Here is a 12814-nt window from a genome sequence, read left to right on the forward strand (position 1 = left end):
ACAGCCACTTCATCTGCTTTTTCAGAACTCAATGATTCAAAAACATTTTTTAAGTTATTTATCAAAGAAGCCAATTATATAGGTTGATTCATTAAGATACTAGCAACACCTGTGTTTAAATTATTTGGTCTTCAAACAGATTTTGTTCCATGAGGGGCAACCCCATGACACAACCACATTATTTTTTAGTCCCACTTACGAGTCAGTGTCCACTGAACCTGCCCCCCATGAGCATAAGGGGTATGATGAAAGAGACCTCATTTGCAATATGAGCTCAGAGCTGTTAGTCATTCTGGTCTGAGGACACACAACAAGAAACATCTTTACTCAAGAGTCAGAGGTTCACTTTACCATGTGCCTGCCTAGGCATTGCTTCACTCCTTATGCAAAACACCAGAGAATCCCAGAGATTTTACAGAGTGCATTATGCAGTGTTTTTACCACTTGACCAATAATACTACCCCATGTTTTGCTAGGTAAATGTGTGTTCATAGCTACTCAAATCCCTTCCAGAGCATAAGATTAATAAAAATAACCTTACAAAAATGTCTTCTGTGAAGTTAATTTCAAATTGCTACCTTTTCACCCCTATTATAATATCCTGAAGTCTTTGCTTCAGGCATGGGCATTTTTACTCATGGATTTACATCATTTTGCACCTATTGTTGAGCCCCAAGGTCCCACTGTCAGCCAAAAAGCAAGTGACCAACCCGAAATCAATTGGCCCATACCCAAATTTAATTAAACTTTTCTCCTCAACTCTAGAGGAAACTGATTTCCCTCATTATTGCTTATGTGGATAATATGTGAAATTAATTCTCCTTCACTAAGTTATCACTGCATTGAGCAGACAACACAGATATAATGTTATTAAGAGTAATGAAATAGGTTCATCAGCAGTTAATGTTAATGTTTTATGTCATTGCAAGCTCGTGTGCAGTTTAGGACAGAATTATCCAGCTTTGCAGCTGCAAGATACAAAAGGTCAGCTGCTCAAGGGTTTGCAAAGGTTTTTTCATAAGGCACTATTTACACAGGGTTTTCTGTAAACAGAAAAGGGAGGCAAAAAATGGATTCCTCTTCCCCTCTGTGGGAGGTGAGAGGAAGACCCCTGCAGTAGCCTTATAGGTCAGGAACATTGTCCTGGTGCTGCCTTTGCTACTAATGAGCCACAGGTTTTCACCGAGTTTTCAAGGTCTCAAGGTTTGTCAGGATTCATTTGTGTGAACCTCTCTTTAACTGCAGTCAAGTCTGTTTCAACAAAGCACGTGTTAGCCATAAGAGCAGTGCTTCTAATGACAAGCTAACAAGTGCTATCAAGTAGGTATGCTGTGATGAATTAGGTATTTATTACTCTAATATAGCAGTGTACTAAAGAGAAGAAACCTGGTACAACATCAGAAGTCTTAAGTGGAGGCACAGAATGTGATGTAAAGGAGCAGGCAGGGGATGGAAAGAGATGAGAATCTGGCCAACATTAGAGACCCTAAGAGAGTAAATAGTTTACCATGACACTGTTAAAGAAAGGCAGATATGGAGTTGGACAAAATGAGGTTTAGGTGTATTAAAGACTAAGAATTTAGCATGCATAGAATGGATCATAAATTCAGATACAATGTCCAGCTGCAGACCAAGAAAAGGCAAGATACAACAGCATGTTGTAAATGGCCTCTAGTTAATCCAAATAAATAAATAAAGGACAAAGGAAGCAGAAGCCACTGGTATCGGTACCATGGCTGTCTCAGAACATGATTCAAGATGCTAGTGGCTTGTATTCTGATATACACACACCCTGACTTCAGGAGAAAGACTGCCTGAAAGCACCTGGAAAAATATCTGGACTTCATCAGAATAGATCTAACTCATTGGATGATTCTGGTAGGCAGTGTAAAAAAAGGGATCACAGGTAATAATCAAAGCTGAACTGCTAATTCACATTGTAACACATTTAGGGGAGAAGCTAGAAAGTCACAGCAACCAAAGTAATGACAGCTAATTTAGTTTTAAACAGAGAGAAAGTCAAAAAAATTTGGCCTGCAGCTACATGATCAACAAAGCTATTTGCAGTTTATGCTGACCACATACCCTAGAAAGCAATAAATATTTGAGACAGTAGTGCCATGGAGGAAACATATCCTCAAATGCCTAGTGCTGTGCAGAAGTCTGAGCCCATTATTTCTGGTAGCCAGGCCACCTGTAAAGGCTTGGTCACAGTCACCAGCTGTAGGGAGCGTCCAGCATCTCAATCTGTGGTGCAGGCTGAAACTGGACCAAAGCAGAAGGGTTTTTGTTGGTGTGAAAGTGACTGCAGTGTGTGTGCATGGTAAATTAGCAATCTTGGAATAGAAACCTCTAGCCACCTGCTGTGCCCATCCCACTCAGTAAATAAATTTTACATTTTATGTCAGTGAGTGGTGTGGTTCAAGCCTTGAGGCTGCTAAGGACACTTCCCATGATCATTCACGAAGCCCCTTTGCAGCTGGTGGCTCCAGTGACCCAAGGGGTCCCTGCTTGTCTCCCCCATACACCCCACTCATATAGTCAGACCAGGTCTCTCTGCCAGTTCAACCCCAGGACAGCATTTTAAAGAAAGTTACAATTCTAATGAGTAAGATTTTGTAATCTCACAAAATGTTTTTTTTTTCTGATGTCAGTAATATGAGTCCATTTTCCTGCTCACACAGTGATGTGATCAATTAACTGTGCTGATGCTCTCAGGCCTCTACTGCATATAAATGACAGATAAATAATTTTATCTGCAAGGATCCTTGTGAAGTAACAGCAATAGACCTCAACAATTAAATTTAAGGGCTGAGAGCAGCACATAAATTTGTACCCAGTTTCTCAGACTTCTTACTTTGGTATTTTAACCTGAAGAGTTGAAGGTGTTTGTAACAGTCTAGACAAGACTGGGAGATGTGAATCCACTTTGATCACCTTGATAAAGATGAAAAAAAAAGGCATAATCTGGTGATCAACTGGAAACACACAAAGTAATTTCTCATAGGTATGATCAGATGCCTTTTGGATATCTGATTGTGAGAGCTGGAAGATACCCTTCCATTCCTTGGCCTGCAGGCCATCTTGGACAATTCAGAACAGATGTAACCAATCACAACAAAGCCAATCCAAAACAGATTTCCTCCTCCTGTGAAAGGGATATCTGCTTTTTTCCTTTCTATCTTGCCTTACTGGTGTTGTAGGCTGTTTATGGAGCCATTCCCATCATTTTTTCTTTAGGTACCTAACTTAGGTTAATAGAAAAGAGTAAATGCTTCCAGCCTATAATCCATAGCATAAATCATAGCATTTAAAATATCATGGTGTTTCCTGGTGATTTGCAAAACTGTATCCCAGTCCTGAGATATAAAATTCTTCTCTATATATCAGAAGCAGGCTGCAAGTATGGTTTTTAGCTCTGGAACGAGGACCATGGCTGCTACCTACTACTTCTTAAATTTCTGCACTGAGAAAATTAAAGTGAATGATAAATTCATGTCAAGGTAGATATGTTCATAACTGGACAGAAAGAATGAGTTGAACAACTTGTGGAAGTTAATCATGGCCGAACTCCAGCAGGTATTTATGTACTACCTGTCTGAATTTCCTCTGCACTTTCAATTAAATTGTATCTTCACTTCCTCCTGCTAAAACACTACTGTGTAATATTGCTGTCCCAGCTTTCAAGGGAAACTGTATATCAGCAGCAAGCCCAGCAATCTTTGTAGGGTCTCTGAGAAGTTCATAGTATCCTTCTGGGTACATGCTTCTATAAAAATGCAAAGTATAACAGTATGCAATGCCATCACTCTGCTATTCATAAAAAGGAAAAAGAAAGTAGGTCAGTATGTGAAGAACACAGGACAATGGGAGTGTTCCCAAATGCAGCTTCTGCTTAATCCAAATGAGGCCACACTAAGTATCCCACAGAGGTGCTCCTTTTTGTCTTTAAGGATGCTAGACAGCATCAACTAAGAGGGGCAGGGCAACAAAATTTTTATTTTGATTCGTGTACCAAGTGGAAATGTAAATAGATTCCCAATAATCTTACTGACTCTAAGGTGTTAGAATTGTTCTAGAGAAAATCTGTGTTGATATGAGTATGGACATCTCTTCTTAAGATATCTGTAGGCACTACATTATTTCATCTACCATAATGCATATAAGGCTTCTGATGGATTCTTGGGTTTGTTAGTTTTGATTTTTTTTTTTATATGTTTTTTATTTTATTTTTTTAACTGGCTATAATAGTAATAATGACCTCAGTGCTCGGCATTTCCTGGGGACTAATGACCAGCTGGGATTAATGATCTGAAATGTAGCCACAGGCCATCAACTCATCCCAGACAGCCATTAATCCTATAGAACTACCAGTGCCTCTACTGTTATTGCTTAATTTAGTCTCCCTAATTTTAGTGTAGTTTTAAAAACCTTGCTGCAGCCACTGAGCAGCTCTGTATTTTATTAGCCCTGCATTTCCACTGCTGAGCACAGGTTGTTTTCCTAGCTGCTGATCAACTCTAAACACTGAATAGACTTTATTAAAACTTGGTTATCAAGCTCCTGAGCATCTCCAGACATCTAAATATTTTATGTGTGTTTGCTTTGAGTGGCCCTGAGCAATTAATACATTGTTTCATTAGGAGGGTTTTTTACTAACCACTGAGTGACTCTAAACACCTAATATATTTCACAAGAAGTTTGTATTCCAGCCATTGAGCAGCTTTAAACACTAAATTGGCGTCATACATTTTAAAAAAGAAATCACTCAGTGTTACACATTTCTCACAAGTAATTTCCTGTCTCTACCCTTCTAAACATTATTCTTTTATTTTATGGGTTGTTTTTTTTGTTTTTTTTCAGCTGATACATTCCCATTTAGCTTGATGGACCTCCAGTGCTGTTCATTGAAAAGCTTGGAGCATCACTGGAATTGGCTTTGCTTCATTTCCATCATCTATACAAAGAAAAGATGGCCCACAGGAGGCAACACAAACCTTAGCTTCCTTTCAGCAACAAATTAAGGGATTAGAAAACATTTGTGTTGTTCTGACCAAGGCAATAATTCAGACTCTAGATTTAAAAATAACCTGTGGTGTATCCCTGCATATGCAAGCACCAGCAGCATGACAATCAAGATGACATTGATCCAGTAGGTGCTCTTAATCGTCATTATGGGTCTCCAGCCCAGCGCTGTCAACACCAAGATTGGCCAACATCTGCTCTCAGGCATTTCAGCACGCAGACCTCCACACCGCTGTGCTGACTGTGTGTGCCAAGGCTTTGGTAGCAGGGGGGCTGCAGGGGTGGCTGCTGTGAGAAGCTGCCAGCAGAGCAGTCTCCACGTCCAACAGAGCCAAAGCCAGGCGGCTCCGAGACGGACACGCCACTCATCAAGGCAGGGCCAGTCAGCAGTGGTGGTTGTGCCTCTGGGATAATAGACTTTGCACAGGAGCAAATTGCAGCCAAAGAGTGTGATAATACGAGGGAGGAACAGCTCTGCATATACCAAGGTCAGTCAGTGCGGAAGGAGTGGGAGGAGGTGTTCCAGGTGCTGGGGCTGAGATTCCCCTGCTGCCCCTGGTGCCACCCATGGTGAAGCAGCTGTGCCCCTCCAGCCCATGTAGATACACAGTGAAGCAGATTTCCACCTGCATCTCGTAGAGGACCCCACACCAGAGCAGATGGATGGTCAAAGGAGGCCATAAAGCCATGAGAAGCCTGTGCTGGATCAGCCTGGATCGGGCTCCTGCCAGGACTTGCAGATGGAAGAGAAGCCCATACTGGAGCAGGTTTGCTGACAGAACTTGTGACCCTAAAGGGTTCCCATGCTGGAGCAGCCTGTTCCTGCAGGATTGCACCCTGTGGGAAAGACTCAGGCTGGAGAAGTTGGTGAAGGACTGTCTCCTGTGGGAGGGATCCCACCCTGCAGCAGGGGAAGAGCCTGAGGAGACTTCCTCCTGAGACAGAGGGAGTGCCAGAGACAAGGTGTGACAAACTGGCTGTAGCTCTCATTCCTCATCTCCCCATTCTGTTGGCAGGAAAGAATCAGGCGTGAAGATGAGCCTGGGAAAATGCTTGTGAGATTTGGTTTTATTTCTCATTGCCCTACTCTGCTTTGATTGGTAATAAATTAAATTCATTTTCCCCAAGTCACATCTGTTTTACCCATGACAGTAAATGCTGAGTGATCTCTCCCTGTTCTTATCTTGACTCACAAGCCTTTCATTGTATTTTCTTCCCCATTTCCAGCTGAGAAGGAGAATGACAGAGCAGAATTCGAGGGCATCTTTTCAGGAAAAATTACTAAGGATAATTGAAAAATATTGTTAAGGGGTGGATTAAAGAAAATAAAAAAGAAAAAGATGAAAAGCAGATTTCCATGTTTCTAAAATAATTTTAAATTTTTTTCCTAAGACAATATAGGCACAGATTCAGATGGCTGGAACATTGATGTAACCAAATAAACATCTCTTTTGCAATTATTACCTCACAGGTAATATTTTTAGAGCTCAGCCTGATTGCACACACCATCTGTCTTCTAACCTAGAATGGAAATATTCTTTTTAATCATATCAGTTGGATTAACAGAATTCAAAATATAAGTTATATCATTACCTTAGAAATGATCCAATTTGATGGTCATGGTACAGAGCCATGTCCAGTACAAATTTAGAGATATTTTACCAGGATGCACCAGGAGTGTCTTGATTTGTCCAAGTCTCCTCAGGCCCTCCTGGTATTCAGCAGTCCTGTGTTTGTTCTGCAGCAAGAATGGCAAGGCAATTCTTACATACAAATGATATCCAGTGCAATATACTTCAAAACTTTGCAATAAGATCCTGCCTTATATTTGGATTGCTAGTTATGCACCAGATTCAACTGCAATATCTGTCTTTGTGCTGATATACCAGGGCATGAGTTAAGGGATGAGCTAGTATGGGAGAAACAAGTGGAGTTTATTACTTGGATAACTCCAGTGCTTTCAGTTCCGTGCATAAAAAATTGGGTGCTCTAGTTTGGCATACTTGAAACTCAGACTGATATCATGTGTGGAGCTCATTTTGTGTATCTATGTGCAGGACTGCATAAAAGAACATACCTGAATTTTAATTTTAAGCCTCCAATCACTATTACTTTCCTGAAGTCCTTCCAAAATTACCTGGTTCCCAGGAATCAGCTCTGGGACTATAGACTGTTACCTCTGGACCAAATCCATTTGGGGCTATTCCTCATGGGAGGTTTGTGTTTGGTTTTTTGTTGTTTTTTTTATTTTTTTATCATCCAGGTACTGAAAACCCATATATTTCAAGGCTGAATCACAATTTTTCTTTGGCATGCATATTTTATTCTACATACACATGTGGTTTTCATGCAGTTAATATTTTAAATTTAGAAAGCCTAAAATAAACACAACAAAAATCAAAATCCAAGTTAAGACCTTTAAAAATAAAGGGTATAATGGAAATATAAACTGACCCTCAATTCTGTAAATACAGGAGCATAACTGTGTTGACTTTGGGTTAGGTTCAGCTCAGAGAGGATGAATGCAATATTTATTTCAGCATGAACTGCAAGCATTGGAGTTACTGCCAGCTATAAGTGAAGTCAGTCCTGTGATAATCAAAATCATAACTGAAGAATATATTGTCATGAGAGCAATACATTATTCTTGTATTAAAGAGGGAAATACATTATTCTTGTATTGAAAAGGAAGCCTGCCTCTTTTCTCTTACTGTGATTAATGCCCCAAATTTTTATGTATTTAACTCTTCCAGTGTTATAATTCTTGGACCTCTATAACAAAGACATGTCTGCTGCAACAAAATAACATGAGTTAAAAAAAGAACATGCAATTTTACATTCAAAAAGAGAGTTGCACTGTAAGTTATATTTTAAGCACTATCTGATCAAGTATGTTTTACTAATATAGTCTTAAGTGCTGGTTTTTACTGGGGGCTTCTATATACAGTTCTGAATTAGGTCAAAAGTTCCTTTGGATGTTTGCATCCTATTACAACAACAATAAAAATTTGCCCCGTGATGCAGTTTCTGGGGAAAGCCACACATTTCACAAGTTCCTTGTCTGTGATAGCATTATGTGAACTTAAGAGTAACACAGTTGCACTGACAAAACATATAAATAGCAGAGATTTGCCTGTCTTCTCAGGTAGTTAAATCTCATAGGACTGCACTGGAAAAAAACTTATATATCATTTAGCACAAGCCAGCAAATCAAAGACAAACTTCTCATCAAAACCACTTGTTTTAAAAGCAGTTATTTCTGAACAGGCTAAAAGTCATTCTCCATCAGTACACTGGCACATCTCTGTGTGATGTCATTTTAATATTCATAATTTAATAAAGACCAGTTATTTATTTGTGAACTCTTAAGAAAAAGTTCATTATCAGAAAACTCAGATTTAAGTTCTACTTTTAATCCAGTTAGTAAATACAACAGATTTTCCCACAGATTTTCAACAGGTTGCTGAACTGCAAACAGTTCAGCTGTATCTAATTGAAATGGTCTTAAAGAATATGAAATAGACTGTTTGTGAATATCACCTGAAGTTAAAGCAGAGATTTCAAACAACCTTTTCTTTCTCTATGATATTGTTCCTTCTACAAAGTGGTGTTTAACAGACAAGATCTCAGTCTTTTCACTTTCTCCATTCATCAGTATATTTCTCAAAGCTTTTGTCGGTCTTGCTTTTTTCTTTTTCTTTTTTTTTTTCCATTATATAGTTCTCATTTACTTTAGTTCTTTTCTCTTGTTATCTTACAATTTTTCCATCTAAAAATTCAAATTACACAGCATCAGTTTCTTAAGACTTTCTAAGATAACAGTGGTCTCAGTCAGCCATTCATTTCTTAAAATCCTAGATTAACCTTTTGCAAATATGTTGCCTCTGAAACATATCTTCCTGTTGGGCTCTGTGCAGGCTGCTCTCTCTTCAAATTGGACACATGTAAGTCTTGTCGTAGGTCACAAATGGAAATTACACCAGTACTCTCTTCACTTTTTCCCAATGCTAAATATAATGGCATTACTCCACAATTTATTATGACTGTTGGAATATCTGTTGGAAATATCCCAGAGTAGAAGACAGTTGGAAAGACAAGACAACCTTGCAACCAGGAGCAGCACAAGCCCACACAGAAGACACAAGTGGTCTCTTGTTTCGCAGGGTAGTGCCAATGCTTAGTTTCTGCATGAGTCTGCATAAAATCTTAGAATTACTCCTCTTAAAGGAAAAGTTTGATGGCTTTGTAACACCTCTCTGCCAGACACTTCTCAGGTCCTGAAGGCACTCCCAAGATGCTGAGGGGACTCCCTGTGTTCTAGTTAACCTCATTTTTAACTAAAGATGATATGTCACTTTTCATGCCCTCTGTTTCATGGCTGTTGCTATGCCTAAGTACAATCAATCTTTTTTCACTCCTTCAGTAGTTCAAGAACAGCTTGGGAAATACTCAAATGCAAATTCAGACTTGTTTATGTAAGATGTGTCCAAGGAAACCATGACTCCTTTTCACCTCCTTCTCTGGAAAAATGTTTATTCCTTTAGACTACCAATGTGGCAGGTAGTGACTAGTGTGTAGCCAAAAATGCCCAGTCTTCTCAAGGAGGGTGCTACAGGTGAAAATGGGTACCTTGGAAATGGAAGCAGTAACAAGGTAAAACGTACTAAGTTATAGCATGGCTTTGAAAAATGCTACAGCACTATTATTAGTTTCTGAGCCCAGGAAACTCTCGTAAATGTGCAAGCAATCAAGAGTACAACCTGATAAACCCTAAGGTTTTAGCAACTGTGCTATTTGTAATTTGACCATCGTTATCTAAAATCCAGTCTGCCGTAGTAAAAATTACTGATCCAAATTCAGAAGCAAAGAAAGCCAGCAAATTTTCCTCCTTTGTGAAAACAGCAGGTGAGCATTGCACTCCTTTTAATTCACTGAACCTAAGGTTGTCAATTCATGTGCAAATAGAAAGGTTGCTTGATGGCTTAACTTGAGCTTACCCATCAGACCACTTAAACTAGGTCTCTTAAACTGGGAATCACATTTAGGTCACCCTTCTCCTAGCATTCCCAAGGTTTTCAACCATGTTGCAAACTGAGCTCGGTACATTTGCAATAAGCAGTTGCCCCCTCATTTTTTTTTACTTATTTTTTTATTTCATAGGTTAAATGTCAGACTACTGTGTCACCAGCTATCAACAAATTCTTTTGAAGAAAAATTCTTTTTCCTTGTTGAAATGATCACATAATATAAATGATCAAGGTTAGAATCCATGGATTTTTTTCCCCAGAAATGTCTTAGATTGTAATAAATCCTATGAAAATCATAGGATTTCCAATACTCTGCAGGTTCCCCACAACATTTTCCTCTTTTCCACACCTCCATTTAACAAGTCTTCTTTGTGGGGATTTAGAACCATCCCTTACAGCACACTCCATAAAACTTTCCATGAAAATCAAGTGCTAGAAAAGGAATTTGGAGAAAACATCAGGAGTATGGTCGGCACATAGAAGACTAGAATTTTTATGTCTGTTCTTTTAAACACTTTTTCTAATTTAAGACCAGCTTATTTTTATGGGCATGAGTCCCAGTTGGCAATTAGCCAGCATTCAGTCCATGAAAAACTTTCTCTTTGAAGAAAGTAAAGAAGTGATCAGTAAGCACAGCAGTGAGATTAGCTCAGTTGGTTGGAGCATGGTGCTAATAACCCTAGGTTGGAGGGTTTCATCTCCATATGGTCCATTCATTTAAGAGCTGGGCTCAATGATCCTTGTGGGTTCCTTCCAGCTCAGAATATTCTGTGATTCCTTTCTGTGATTTATTTCATCCTTCCCCCTGTTGAGGCAACTGCCCTTCTACAGCTCCTGCTTCCTAGCTCATGCCAGAGACTCTGCAGAGGGCACCACCTCTAACCAAGACCCCAAATTTCTGCATTCAGCTCTTGCCTTACAACAGTTTTTAGCAGAATAGAAAACGACTCTAATTTGAGATAGGGGCTTTAAGTAGGACATCTGGTTTGACTTGCATCTGGAAGAAACAACAGTTCAGCCAAAATAAAGTTAAAGCTCTTGTGATATAATTAAACACATCTGTGAGAAGAGATGTATTGAGTAATATGAAAGGTTCAGTAATATTGGGCTAGGAGGACTCTCAGGAAATGAGGCAGCTAGTCAAGACAGCCTTGAAGTCTGGAGAAGAAAAATCTCTATGTACAGAATGCAGATTTCTTATATATACTTTAATTGAATCACAGAAGTGAATGTATGTGCCAAACAAAGTTAAAATGGATCCTTTGGAGAGTCAATGTAAAGATGCACAAACAATCGCCATCAGGAAAAAGAAAAATCGCAGAAATTGAATTTTAAAAGCATAAAGACCAAGAAACTACATAAGAAAATATTGTGGTTTTCTGGTACACAAGTTTCTGCATAAGAACGGCATAAGATCCTTTGGAATATTATTGAGTAGCAGTCAGTTTAAAAGTGCCAACCTTACCTTTTCTATTATCATTTTGAGCTTTCTTGTCCTAGGTAATTGAGGTTCTGCTACAAAGCCAGACTGTCAAAAACAGAGGTGCCAAAATTCTGTTACAAGAGGACCAGGATGCAAAGGAAAATATCAGTGTGCATTTACAGAAATTGCTTCTCTTAAAATGGAAAAATTAAGTTTCAGATTCTGAGGATGGAAATAATTAAAGGAAAATATCCTGTGAAGAAGTACTGAAAAGGTTATGGCCTTTACATCATCACAAACATGTTCTGGCACGAATCCTTTCAAAAAATGTGTCTAATGTGTAACAGTGAGAGAGCAGCTGAACAAGACGAAGCAAACTAGAATGAGCAAATGTGCAAAGGGCTTCTATCATTGATATCCTTTGATATTAAGAATGTTAAAGATCCTTCAACGCAGTTTTCTGGAGAACAACATGAACAGTTCTTTCTGTCCCTCTGTAAAAAATGGAAACTTTTTAATTTTTTCTGTAGCATTTAGCATTTTGTAACCAATCCAGTAGAACTGACTGAATCACACTTTGTACTGTATTTTGTCATTATGCTTTACCAATACCTCTGTAACAGAATCCCATGAACATTTCGTTTTGTTTGTATTTTTTTTTTTTGGTTTTAAATTCTGGATTAAGCACATCTGCATGCTGAGAGAATGATCCAGAACCGTGTATCTAGGAAAGTCTGCAAAGTCACGGTTGTGGGGTGGTACCCACATTATGTTTATATTTGTAACTTTAATTTGGTCTCTTATTGGACTCACATTTGTCTCTCACTGCACTCTTTCTCATGAGAATTCAGACATCACAGTTTGATTTGTTCTCTATTTGTGCAAAAGAAGGCAAAGTATGGCTGGGAATGATGCTGCAGCAGCACTGACTAGGGTCTCTGAATGCTTTAATGTGATGCCCAGAAGAACTTGCTTCTGGGAACATCAGGCAGAGAAATAAAAAACATGAGTGATTAAAGCACATTTCCTCTTTGGAAAGTTATTGTATAAACATGGAAGTGCTTTATCCAACAGATGTGTAAACTTTGTGTCTTTTGAGCCATTATATCTGCTTATCTAAAGACTATGACTTATTATATTTTATTCCCATGAAACAGAGCAATCTGGGGTATATATACAAAGTTAGAAATAAGTTAATCCTGACTTGCATATGATTAAAATATTTTTTAACTGAGGGACAAATCTGAAATATTCAGTACATACACACACTACATCCTAAGCATGTAAGCAGTCCCAGGGAAGTCATTGTGTAAGTATACATTAAGCAGTGACTAGGGAA

This window comes from Parus major, chromosome 3, assembly GCF_001522545.3.
Source record: "Parus major isolate Abel chromosome 3, Parus_major1.1, whole genome shotgun sequence".
In the NCBI taxonomy this organism is placed as follows: Eukaryota; Metazoa; Chordata; class Aves; order Passeriformes; family Paridae; genus Parus; species Parus major.